Source organism: Odocoileus virginianus, chromosome 34 (genome assembly GCF_023699985.2).
Source record: "Odocoileus virginianus isolate 20LAN1187 ecotype Illinois chromosome 34, Ovbor_1.2, whole genome shotgun sequence".
Taxonomy (NCBI): domain Eukaryota; kingdom Metazoa; phylum Chordata; class Mammalia; order Artiodactyla; family Cervidae; genus Odocoileus; species Odocoileus virginianus.
Window position 1 is genome coordinate 21589149 of NC_069707.1, and position 12211 is coordinate 21601359.

Genomic DNA, 12211 nt, shown 5'->3' on the forward strand with positions numbered 1-12211 from the left:
CTAAATTTCAAAGTTCATTGTTAGGTACATTATCCTGGCTCAATATCCAGAGATAAATGAAATAATTCATTATAATCCACTGTCATGATCAATTGATAGAATACTGTTATGATCAATAACTTGACTCCATACACAAAAAAAGTTACCAAAATTTACTCAATTCCAAACTGAGCTAAACCCAAATGTTAATTATTTTTGAGCTACAAATCAACCAATTTTCCTAAATAACCTGTTCACAATATGACACTATCTATTGGTTTTTTAAAATATTTCTGAATTGGGGCATTAAAATATTTTCCAAATATAAGTAAAGTTAGATTTGGTTTGAGATTATATCTTATTCCAATACAACTCTGAAACCACTCAGTGAGTCAGTGGATAGATTATGTGTACATTTCACACTAAAAAAAAAGACCTGTTTAAGCAGAAATTTATATAAATTGCTTAAGGATGATATGTCTATAAAATAACAATGCATTAATTATTATGTGTGCAATACAATATATTAATATAATATATATTTATATAATTAATTATAAAGTAATTTAGGATGAAATCATCCGAAATATAATATAAATTGAGTCTTTTCCTTCCTATTTTCATGAGTTGTCTTGGTGCTCACACACAATTCTCAAGCAAATTAATAGGAAGCAAACCGTACTAACTTGCTAGGGCTGTTGTATCACCAAGTACCACAAGCTGGGCAGCTTAAACAACATAAATTTATTGTCTCACAGTTCTGGAGGCTGAAAGCCCAAGAAAAAGCAGTCCTGAGAAAGAGAGAATCTGTTTCGGGTCCCTCCCGTCACCTTTGGTGATTTGCTGGCACGTTGTAGTTTGTAGAAGCATCACTTGCTCTCTCTCTCCATCTTTATAGGCTGTTTGTCCCTGTGTCTTTCTGTGTCCAATTTTCCCCCTTTTTAAAGAACATCAGTTGTATCAGATTAAGGCCCACCATAGTGACCTCATCTTAACTAATTATATCTGTAAGGACCCGATTCTGAGACGGGGTTAGGACCTCAGCCAATATGGACTTGGGAGGGACACAAGTCCATACATCACACAGACAGACAACATGCCCAAACCAGAACCCCGGATCGCCAGGTCTAATGAGGGCAGTGAGGATGAGACTGTTCAAACTCTTGACTCAAATGAAATGTTCGCTTTACTCATAAATGTTATTCACTTGTGTTAACATAGCTCTTCATTGCTCTGGCCAATTGATCTTTTTTTTTTTTTTAGGTTCTCTGAGTACTTTCAAAAGCAAGCTTATTTTCAATTCAGACAATTAAAAACTGGTCCCTAATAAGACAGTATTATAGAAACCTGGTGCTTAAAAATAATAGGGCCTTGATTGAAATACTGTTTATTGTGTAACTGAACCAGTACAATGCCAGTGTATCTGACCTCACCAAGAATGTGGAGATACTGTATGTGAAATAGAAAGGTCATTCTGAATCAAGGGTCTCCTGACAATCAGAACAATGATACAGTTTCCCTGACCCCATGTCGGCTGTAATGTAACTTGCCTCTAGGTAGCTTTGACCACAAAGGAGTGGGAAAAACACTATTACTTAGTCATCTGCATAAAGATCTAAAGCCTTCTTTGGCATTGCAAGAAGAAAACAGAACTAAATTTCATCTATGCAACTTGCATTAGTTTCCTGTGGTTGTTATAACAAATGATCACAAACTTGGTAACATAAACAGCAGAAATTTATTCTCTCACAGTTCTGGAGGCGAGAGGCCCAACATCACGGTGTTAGCAGGGCAGTGCTCCTTCCAAAGGTTCTGGGGGAACGTCATTCCAGGGCTCTTCCAGCTTCTGGCTCCAGGCATTCCTTGGCATGTGGCCACATAGTTCTTACCTCTCTGCCTCTGTCTTCACAGGCCTTCTCCTATATGTGTCTTTAACTCCTCCTCTAAGCTTTCCAGGTGGCACGAGGGGTAAAGAATCCACCTGCCAATGCAGGAGACGTGGGTTCCATCCCTGAGTCGAAGATCCCCTGGAGGAGGGCATCCACTCCAGTATTCTTGCCCGGAGAATCCCATGGACAGGAGCCTGATGGGCTACAATCAATAGTGTCGCACAGAGTCGGACACAACTGAAGTGACCTAACACACACACATCTTCCCTTCTGTTTCTCATAAGGACATTTATCACTGGAGTTAAGGCCCACGGGATAATCCAGGCGGATCGCACCTCAAGATCCTTAACGCAATTATATCTGCAATGACCCTTTTTCCAAATAAGCTCATATTCACAGGTTCTTGGGGTTGGGATATGGACATATCTTTGGGGGAGGGCACCTTTTAACTCACTGCACAACTGTCCAAGAATGCTTTTTGTATTTTAATAATATCTTTAATATTTTTCAAGTTCAGTTCAGTCGCTCAGTCATGTCCAACTCTTTGTGACCCCATGAACTGCAGCAGGCAGGCCAGGCCTCCCCGTCCATCACCAACTCCTGGAGTCCACCCAAACCCATGTCCATTGGGTTGGTGATGCCATCCAATTATCTCATCCTCTGTCGTCATCTTCTCCTCTTGCCCTCAATCTTGCCCAGCATCAGGGTCTTTTCAAATGAATCAGCTCTTCACGTCAGGTGGCCAAAGTATTGGAGCTTCAGGTTCAACATCAATCCTTCCAATGAACACCCAAGACTGATCTCCTTTAGGATGGACTGGTTGGATCTCCTTGCAGTCCAAGGGACTCTCAAGAGTCTTCCCCAACACCACAAGTCAAAAGCATCAATTCTTCAGCACTCAGCTTTCTTTGTAGTCCAACTCTCACATCCATCCATGACTACTGGAAAAACCATAGCCTTGACTAGACGGACCTTTGTTGACAAAGTAATGTCTCTGCTTTTAAATATGCCATCCAGGTTGGCCATAACTTTCCTTGCAAGGAGTAAGCGTCTTTTAATTTCATGACCGCAGTCACCATCTGCAGTGATTTTCAAATTAAGGAGTGCCATATTCGTATATTAGAAGTATGAGTTCTATTAAATCTGCTTTAGCTTCCAGCCTCATCTTTAGGCTCATCTCTCTTCCATCTCTGCACTTTACCCCAGACAGCAAGTTGCTTCCCATTCTCTCTCCTCAGGGTTTCTGCCTGAGGATATTATTTTATTCTGTTGCACTCTGATTCTCCAGGTTGACTTTGCTCGTCTGTCCATACTTTGGGTTTCAGTCTGAGTTACTTTTCCAGGAAGAGTTCCTGACCCAACGAATCTATGTTAGAAGTCCTTCCCATGGAATTTACAGCACCATAAAGACAAGTATAAAATGACAATCAATGGAGTAAAGCGAAGATATCAATAACAAGTGTCATTCATTCAGGCTAGGACTCATAACACACTATCTTTATGGCAGCCATATCTACTCCTAATTTAATTGCATTGTAGTGAGAGCATGTTTTCAGCATTAAATCAATCCTCTAAAGTTCTTAAAATTTCTTCTGTGATTTAGTAAACAACCAATATTTGTATATGTTTGTGTGGGCTGAAGAGGAATTTACCTAGATCTATTTGATCAATTAGATCACGCCTGTCAATCATATTGCTTGAGTCATCTCTATCTTTACTTATGTTGGATTCTCTACCATCTGATGGAGATTTAGTCACCTCTCTCACATTGATTCAGTTTTATCACACCAAAACTCAAAGACTTTTCCCTCAGAACAATTTGATTCATTTTGAAGGGGTCAAATATTATTTAGATTGTAAAGTAAAATTGGGCAATCTACATGAACATAAAATAAAATGTGAATTCAAGATAATAATTCTCTTTTTGGACTCACACCTTGGTGTAATCCCCTTGAGTATGGGTGAGGCCAGGGACTTGCTTCTAATCAACATAACATGGCAAAGATATGGTGCAACATGAGATGCTGCTCCCATGACCATGTGATCTTATATGGCAGAGGTGATGGACTGGTTCTCCTGTGTTTAGGTTAGGTTTTTGTGACGCCTGCCTTGATAACAGACTTGCTTTAGAGTCTTGCCGTCTTTGCTGACTTTGAAGAAGCAAGCTGCCATGAGTCCTAAAGCGGCAAAGAACTTATTTCTGCCAACAACATGAGTGAACTTGGGAGCTGACCTTTCTTCCATAGAGCTGCCAGATATAAACCCACCCCACCTGTCACCTTGACTGCAGTCTTGGGGAGGACCCAGCTAAGGTGTGCATAGACTTTTAATGCATAAAAACTGTGAGACAATGTGTGTTGCTTTAAGTTGCTAACTTTGTGGTCATTTGTTTTGCAGCAGAGAAAACAAATACTATTTAGGAAACATTAATCACTGAGAATATATTGAGGATTAGAAACAGATAGATGGCCAGCCCAAGAAAAACTAAATATCATAATGTTTCCTGGGAGCTTCCAGGTGACTCAGTGGTAAAGAATCCACCTGCTAATGTGAGGAGACACGGGTTTGATCCCTGGGTTGGGAAGATCCCCTGGAGGAGGAAATGCCAACCCACTCCAATATTCTTGCCTGGGAAATCCCATGGACAGAGGAGCCTGGCGGGCTACAGTTTGTGGGTTCACAAAGAGTCAGACATGGCTGAGTGACAGAGCACACACTCGGGAAACACACTCATAGGAAACACACTATGTTTCCTATGCTCTTTATTTTTTCTTCTCTTGTCCTATAAACATATTTAAGAGGAAGAAGATTTCTGAATATGTGCTTTGTGTGGCATTTTTGTAATAGAAAACACACACACAAAGAAATCCTAAATGCCCCCAACAAAGGTGAACTAGTTAAATATATTTGGGTATGTCCAAATAATGGAACAGTATTTAAAATATTCATACATATCAACATAGATGGATAGCCAAGAGATATTGTTAAGTTAGAAATTATTGATATATGATAAAAAGTATAATCCAATTTGAGCTTAAAAAAAAGAAAAGATACACTGTATGTAAGTGAGATAACACCTGCTCTCTGCAAATAAGTAGAGAATAAATGTCATATGTTTAAATACATAAGGCCATTTTAATGCTAATAGTGAATCTAAAAAAGATTTCATTTTCTTATAGTAGGTAAATGTTCTGTGCATAGAAATTACTTCAATTCCTAGGATTATCTAAATTAGCTTGTTCTTCCTAAAAAAATGAAAAAACTTAAATACTGGTGCTGATTTTTTAATTGGTGAAGAGCTGTCAATTTGTGGCAATGAGATCCCATGGGGACAAGACCATGTTTGATATCCACTGCAATTTCTGTTTCCTCTGCCAGCCAGATCCAATGAACAAATATTTGTGGCACGCAAATCACCCAGGGTTTGCCCGCAGCACTCTGCACACGCCCAGCTGTGCAGTCATCAGCCTGACACCTTAGAACATAGATGCTGCTGGCTTTTATCATCTTGGCGTGAGTCCAAGGTTCATTCTCCAATGGAATAGACAAGAGATAAATCATCTTACTGACTCAGCCTCACCATCACCAGGCTCCTTTGTTGTGAACACTTAGCATACAATGAACACAAACTGATCAGTAGCTTGAGTCACAGCTCGCCCTGAGACCTCAATGTCAAAATCACACCAGCTTTTCTTCAATAGCCTCTAAGTGTATAAACACCAGCTTCAAATATTTAGGATGCTACATACCAAAAAGGAAAAGTGCAAATTTCATTTGTAGCAAAACTGCTCTCTCACTGAATGATTAGGACTGTGTTCCCATTCTGGTAAGATCAGACAGAGGGAATATATATTTGTTTAATTACAGTCTTTGAAGAGAATAGCACATTCTTAGGCTGCAACTTTCTGGAAGAGAGTTTAGGATATATGATACATCAGAACCTTCCCTGAAAAGGATTTTAATTCAATAATAGGCAGCAACTTTCCACAACTTTCTATATGTCCTCCACTATATCAAGACCTTCCTTGAAAAGGGTTACAATTCAATAATTATATTGTTATTGTTAGGCTGTCAGCAATGAAAAAAAGAAATACTTTTCCTAAAATTACCACACAGAATAAGGTGAAAATGGGACTTGGAACCTAAAATTTTCTAGGTCATTTTCTTCGTGTGATTATTTTACTTTCCTAGTAAAGACTCATTAGCATTAGTCGCTCAGTCGTATCCGACTCTTTGCGACTCCATGGACTGTAACCCTCCAGCCTCCTCTGTCCACGGGGGTTCTCCAGGCAAGAACACTGGAGTGGGTTGACATTTCCTTCTCCAGGGGATCTTCCCGACCCAGAGATTGAACCCGGGTCTCCCGCATTGCAGGCAGACTCTTTACCCTCTGAGCCAGCAGGGAAGCCCCAAGTACTGTGCGATTTCCTTCTCCAGAGGATCTTCTCAACCCAGGGATCAAGCCCAGGTCTCCTGCACTGCAGACAGACTCTACCCTCTGAGCTACAAGGCAACCCACTGCCAGGAAGGCCCATTGAAGTACAGTAAAAATGAGGTCTGTGGACACATTTGCATTTTATTGTTTTCTAAAAATAGAATGAATGTAATTGTCAGAGTCATTTCATGGCACCACCTTGATATGTAAAATATTTGCTTCTAAACCAAGACTGTTTCTATTTCAATCTTTTTTTTTCCCATTAAATGAGTGATTTATTATTTTTCTAGAAAGAATCTTTTACTTCTGGGTCAGTCCACACAGACAGCATCCAGCATCACTCTGGTGACTAGAAGCCACCTCTCTAATTCACATAATCTTCTTGTTCAGTCGCTAAGCTATATCCAGCGCTTTGTGATCCTGTGAACTGCAGCACGCCAGGCTCCTCTGTCCTCCACTATCTCCTAGAGTTTGTTCAAATTCATGTCCACTGAGTCAGTGATGCTATCTAACCATATCATCCTCTCCCGCCCTCTTCTCCTTTTGCCTTCAATCTTTCCCAGCATCAGGGTCTTTCCCAATGAGTTGGTTTTTTGCATCAGGTGGCCAAATAACCTTCTCCTTCAATCTTAAACCTATATTTTACAAATTCATTAAAAAAAAAGAACAACTGGACATCCATATGCAAAAAAAAAAAAGTTAATCTAGACAGAGATCTTAGAGCCCTCATAAAAATTAACTCAAAATGGATCCTGGACCTAAATGTAAAGCAAGAACTATAAAGCTCCTAAAGATAACAAAGGAGAGACATCCATATGACCTTGAGTAAGGCGATGGTTTTTTAGATATAGCACCAAAGATAAGATCCACAAAAGGCAGTCGATAAGACTTCATTAAAATTAAAACCGTTTTTTTTAGAGAATGTCAGGAGAATGAGAACTCAAGCCTCAGCCTGGAAAACATTTGCAAAAGACACATCTGATAAAGGACTGTTATTCAAAATAAATAAAGAACTAAAAACTCAAAAATAAAATAACCTAATTTTTAAATGGCAAAGGATCTGAACAGACACCACTCCAAAGAAAATATATAGACGGCAAGTAAGCATATGAAAAGATGCCCAACATCCTATGTCACTCAGGAGATGCAAATTAAATCAACAATAAGATACCCTGCTGCTGGTAAAGACTGCGGGCAGGAGGAGAAGGGGACGACAGAGGATGAGATGGCTGGATGGCACCACCGACTCAATGGACATGAGTTTAAGCAAACTCCGGGAGATGGTGAAGGACATGGAAGCCTAGCGTGTTGCAGCCCACAGGGTCACAAAGAGTCAGACACAACTAGCTAATGAACAGCAACGACACCCATCTATTAGAATGGCCACCATGCCAAATGCTGATAAAGATGAGGAATAACAGGAACTCACATTCATTGCTGGTGGGAATACAAAGTGGTACAGCCACTTTGGAAGACAGTTTGGTAATTTCATATGAAACTAAACATACTCGTACTATATGATCCAGCAATCATGCTTCTAGATATTTCCCTAAATGAACTGAAAACTTATGTCCGTACAAAACTCTGTATCTGGATAGTTTACAGCAGCTTTATTCATAATCACCAAAACTCAGAAGCAACCTATCCCTTCAGTAGGTGAAGGGATAAATAAACTGTGGTACATCCAGACAATGGAATATTATTCAGTGCTAAAAGTAAATAAGAAATAAGCTATCAAGCCATGAAAAGACATGCAGGAAACAAATATTTAAAAAAGGTAATATGAAAGTAGTAGTTTGTATTATTCAAACTACAGGACATTATGGAAAGTGCAAAACTATGGAGACAGTAAAAAGATTATTGGTTGTCAGGGGCTATAGAGGGGTGAGAACGAATGCTAGGCAGAGTGTAGAGGATTTTCAGGGCAGTGAAACTATTCTGTGTAATACTACTATACTTTTGTCAAAACCCACAGAACGTTCAACATCAAAAGTGGTTTTTGCACAATGAGGTACCATTACACGCCAGTCAGGATGGCTGCTATCCAAAAGTCTACAAGCAATAAATGCTGGAGAGGGTGTGGAGAAAAGGGAACCCTCTTACACTGCTGGTGGGAATGCAAACTAGTACAGCCGCTATGGAGAACAGTGTGGAGATTCCTTGAAAAACTGGAAATAGAACTGCCATATGACCCAGCAATCCCACTGCTGGGCATATACACCGAGGAAACCAGATCTGAAAGAGACACATGCACCCCAATGTTCATCGCAGCACTGTTTATAATAGCCAGGACATGGAAGCAACCCAGATGCCCATCAGCAGACGAATGGATAAGGAAGCTGTGGTACATATACACCATGGAATATTACTCAGCCATTAAAAAGAATTCATTTGAATCAGTTCTAATGAGATGGATGAAACTGGAGCCCATTATACAGAGTGAAGTAAGCCAGAAAGATAAAGACCATTACAGTATACTAACACATGTATATAGAATTTAGAAAGATGGTAACGATAACCCTATATGCAAAACAGAAAAAGAGACACAGATGTACAGAACAGACTTTTGGACTCTGTGGGAGAAGGCGAGGGTGGGATGTTTCGAGAGAACAGCATCGAAGCATGTATATTATCTAGGGTGAAACAGATCGCCAGCCCAGGCTGATGCATGAGACAAGTGCTCGGGGTTAGTGCACTGGGAAGACCCAGAGGGATCAGGTAGAGAGGGAGGTGAGAGGGGGGATCGGGATGGGGAATACATGCAAATCCATGGCTGATTCATGTCAATGTGACAAAAACCACTACAATATTGTAAAGTAATTAGCCTCCAACTAATAAAAATAAATAGAAAAAAAATAAATGGAAAAAAAAAAGTGGCTTTTGAGCAGAAAGAAAGGCCTGAAGCGCAAAGGCACTCCTGCAGAGACTCAAGAGGCTGCAGCGGCAGAGGACGGGGTGGCGGAAAGTAGGGTCTAACCACCGAAGCCGGCTGCCTTTCCTCCAGGCTTCAGCATTTCAGAAATTAAGAAGAAACAATGGTGACACTTAATGTGTGGTAGAAATAGCAGCAGTGGAAGAAAAAGTTGGCAGTTAAGAAAAACTCAGAGAGAGAGGCTCTCAGTGATAAGGTTCCACCAAAGCCTGTACCCAAGACCACTGACAACCAGTGAAATGTATGATGAAAACATAGTATATATCCTAATGATGAAGAGGTTGTTTATGATGAAGCCACAGATGAATTTGCTTCTTACTTCAATAGACAAACTCCTCCCAAGATTCTCGTCACTACCTGAGGGTGATCTCATGGGAGGACAGTACGACTCTATGACCATCTCTCTCCAGTTATACCAAACTCACATGCTTCTTACAGAAGAGCACTGGCTCTGAAAAAATTATTTCACAGTGCCATCTCAAGAGATTTCACAGATCTGATTGTTATTAATAAGATCATAAAATGCCAAATGGATTAATTCTGAGTCAGCTGCCAAACGGCTCAGTTGCTCAGTTTAAGCAGTGTTCATCTGCATAAAGAAATTTAAGTGGAGTCGCTCAGTCGTGTCTGATTCTTTGCGACCCCATGGACTATTGCCCACCAGACTCCTCCGTCCATGGGATTTTCCAGGCAAGGGTACTGGAGTGGGTTGCCATTTCCTTCTCCAGGGGATCTTCCCGATCCAGGGATCAAATCCGGGTCTCCCGCATTGTAGACAGATGCTTTACCATCTGAACCACCAGGGAAGTTAAAGAAATTAAGAGAAGAGGCAAAAAAAAAAAAAAGAGAGAGAGAGAGAGAAGAGGCAAAGACCCAACAGTACACACACCTGAAATAATTCTGAACAATTTTAACAACACAACTGGGTCATTCTATTGGATATATGTTTGCAACTCTCTTTCCCCTTAATCCTCCATTTATTGGAAGGCACGTTGCCACATTCCACAATCAACAGGATTATATATTCTTCAGATGTCACAGATACATATTCAAGAGTGAAAAGAAAGTGGGAATTTAGGAACTTGCACCATGTTTTACCTTAAAATTAGGATCTCTTCAGAAAGGAACCTTTGATTCCTTTCTGGAGAATTCTCTTTCATGGAGAATATGAATGGGGCCATAAGCCCTGGGAAATGGATAGAAGTAGAAGAAAATTCCATTTATAAAGGACTGAGGGGGTACTAATGGATTGTGATGAACAGGCCTATCTTGAGTTTATGAAACAAGACCCTTTTCAAAATGCCAACTACTGATTTCATGAAACTTCTTTCATGTATAAAGAAAGCTGAGTGCTGAAGAATTGATGCTTTTGAACTGTGGTGCTGGAGAAGACTCTTGAGGGTCCCTTGCACTGCAAGGAGATCCAACCAGTCCATCCTAAAAGACATCACTCCTGCATATTCATTGGAAGGACTGATGCTGAAGCTGGAACTCCAATACTTTGGTCACCTAATGCAAAGAACTGACTCATTTGAAAAGACCCTGATGCTGGGAAAGATTGAAGCTGGGGGAGAAGGGGAAAACAGAGGATGAGATGGTTTGATGGCATCACCAACTCAAGGGACATGAGTGAGTAAACTCTGGGAGTTGGTGATGGACAGGGAAGCCTGGCATGCTGCAGTCCCTGGGGTCGCAAAGAGTCGGGCACAACTGAGTGACTGAACTGAACTGAACTGAACTTTCATGTCTGGACAAAGTATCAAGTGCCACAAATTACCACTATTTATGCAGCAAATGAAAAATCATGTTGGTAAGAAAAAAGGTTATTTCTAATGTAGACCATGATAGACTTTGGATGACAATGACAGGTTAAGGTAGGTCCATCCATTGTAACAAATGTACCACTCTGGTGTTGGATGTGGATAATAGGGAGAGTTGTACATGTGTGGAGACAAGAATAAATGGGAACTCTCCATATTATCAGCTCAGTTTTCCTGTGAACCTAAAAATCACCCTAAAAAATAAGAGAAAAGTTATTAGTTAAAAAGTCAAACATTCAAAATTGCGTTTGCCAATTTTAGGAAATACCAGTTTAAGGTATGTTAGTAAGTTGGGGAGCTCTAAATAGGTTTTTCAACTTTTATTTTTAATTGGAGGATAATTAAATTGCATTACAATGTTGTGTTGGTTTCTGCCTTACAGCAACGTGAATCTGCCATAGGGACACATGTGACCCCTCCCTCCTGAGCCTCCCTCCCACCTCCCACCCCATCCCACCGCTCTAGGTGGTCACAGAGCACCAGGCTGAGCTCCCGGCATCACACAGCAAGCTCCCACTGGCTATCTATTTTACATTTGGTAATGTACACGTTTTAGCACTACTCTTTCAATTAGTCTCACCCTCTCTTTCCACTGCTGTGTCCACAAGCCTGTTTTCTATGTCTGCATTCTCTACTGCTGCCTTGCAAGTAGGTTCATTAGTAGCATTTTTCTGGATTCCAAATATATGCATTAAGATACTACATTTGTTTTTCTTTTTCTGACTTACTTTATTCCGTATAACAGGCTCTAGATTCATCCACCTCACTAGAACTGACTCAGATTCATTCCTTTTTATGGCTGAGTAATACTGCCTTGTAAAATGTAATTTTTAAAATATAACAAATATATACGTAAAATGTCGATACCCAGGAGAAGGTATAAAAACATACTTAGTGTCCCACAAATAGAAAAAGCCTAAAGGCAGGAGGAGAAGGGGACGACAGAGGATGAGATGGCTGGATGGCATCACCGACTCGATGGACATGAGTTTGAGTAAACTCCGGGAGTTGGTGATGGACAGGGAGGCCTGGCGTGCTGTGATTCATGGGGTCGCAAAGAGTCGGACACGACTGAGCGACTGAACTGAACGGAACTGAAAGAACAGTATCATGTGGATTTCAAAGAAGCAGCGTCTCTAGGTGAGCTTTAGCCAGT

The 12211-nt window shown here is 40.5% G+C and overlaps 1 protein-coding gene and 1 pseudogene across 6 annotated transcripts in view; one reads left to right on the top strand and one right to left on the bottom strand.

Annotated features, from left to right (window-relative positions):
* Nucleotides 1-12211, bottom strand: part of PHACTR2 (phosphatase and actin regulator 2) — a 291648-nt gene that overhangs the window by 173279 nt on the left and 106158 nt on the right. The window lies entirely within an intron of this gene.
* On the top strand, nucleotides 9163-10461 carry LOC110127231 (ribosome production factor 1 pseudogene; annotated as a pseudogene).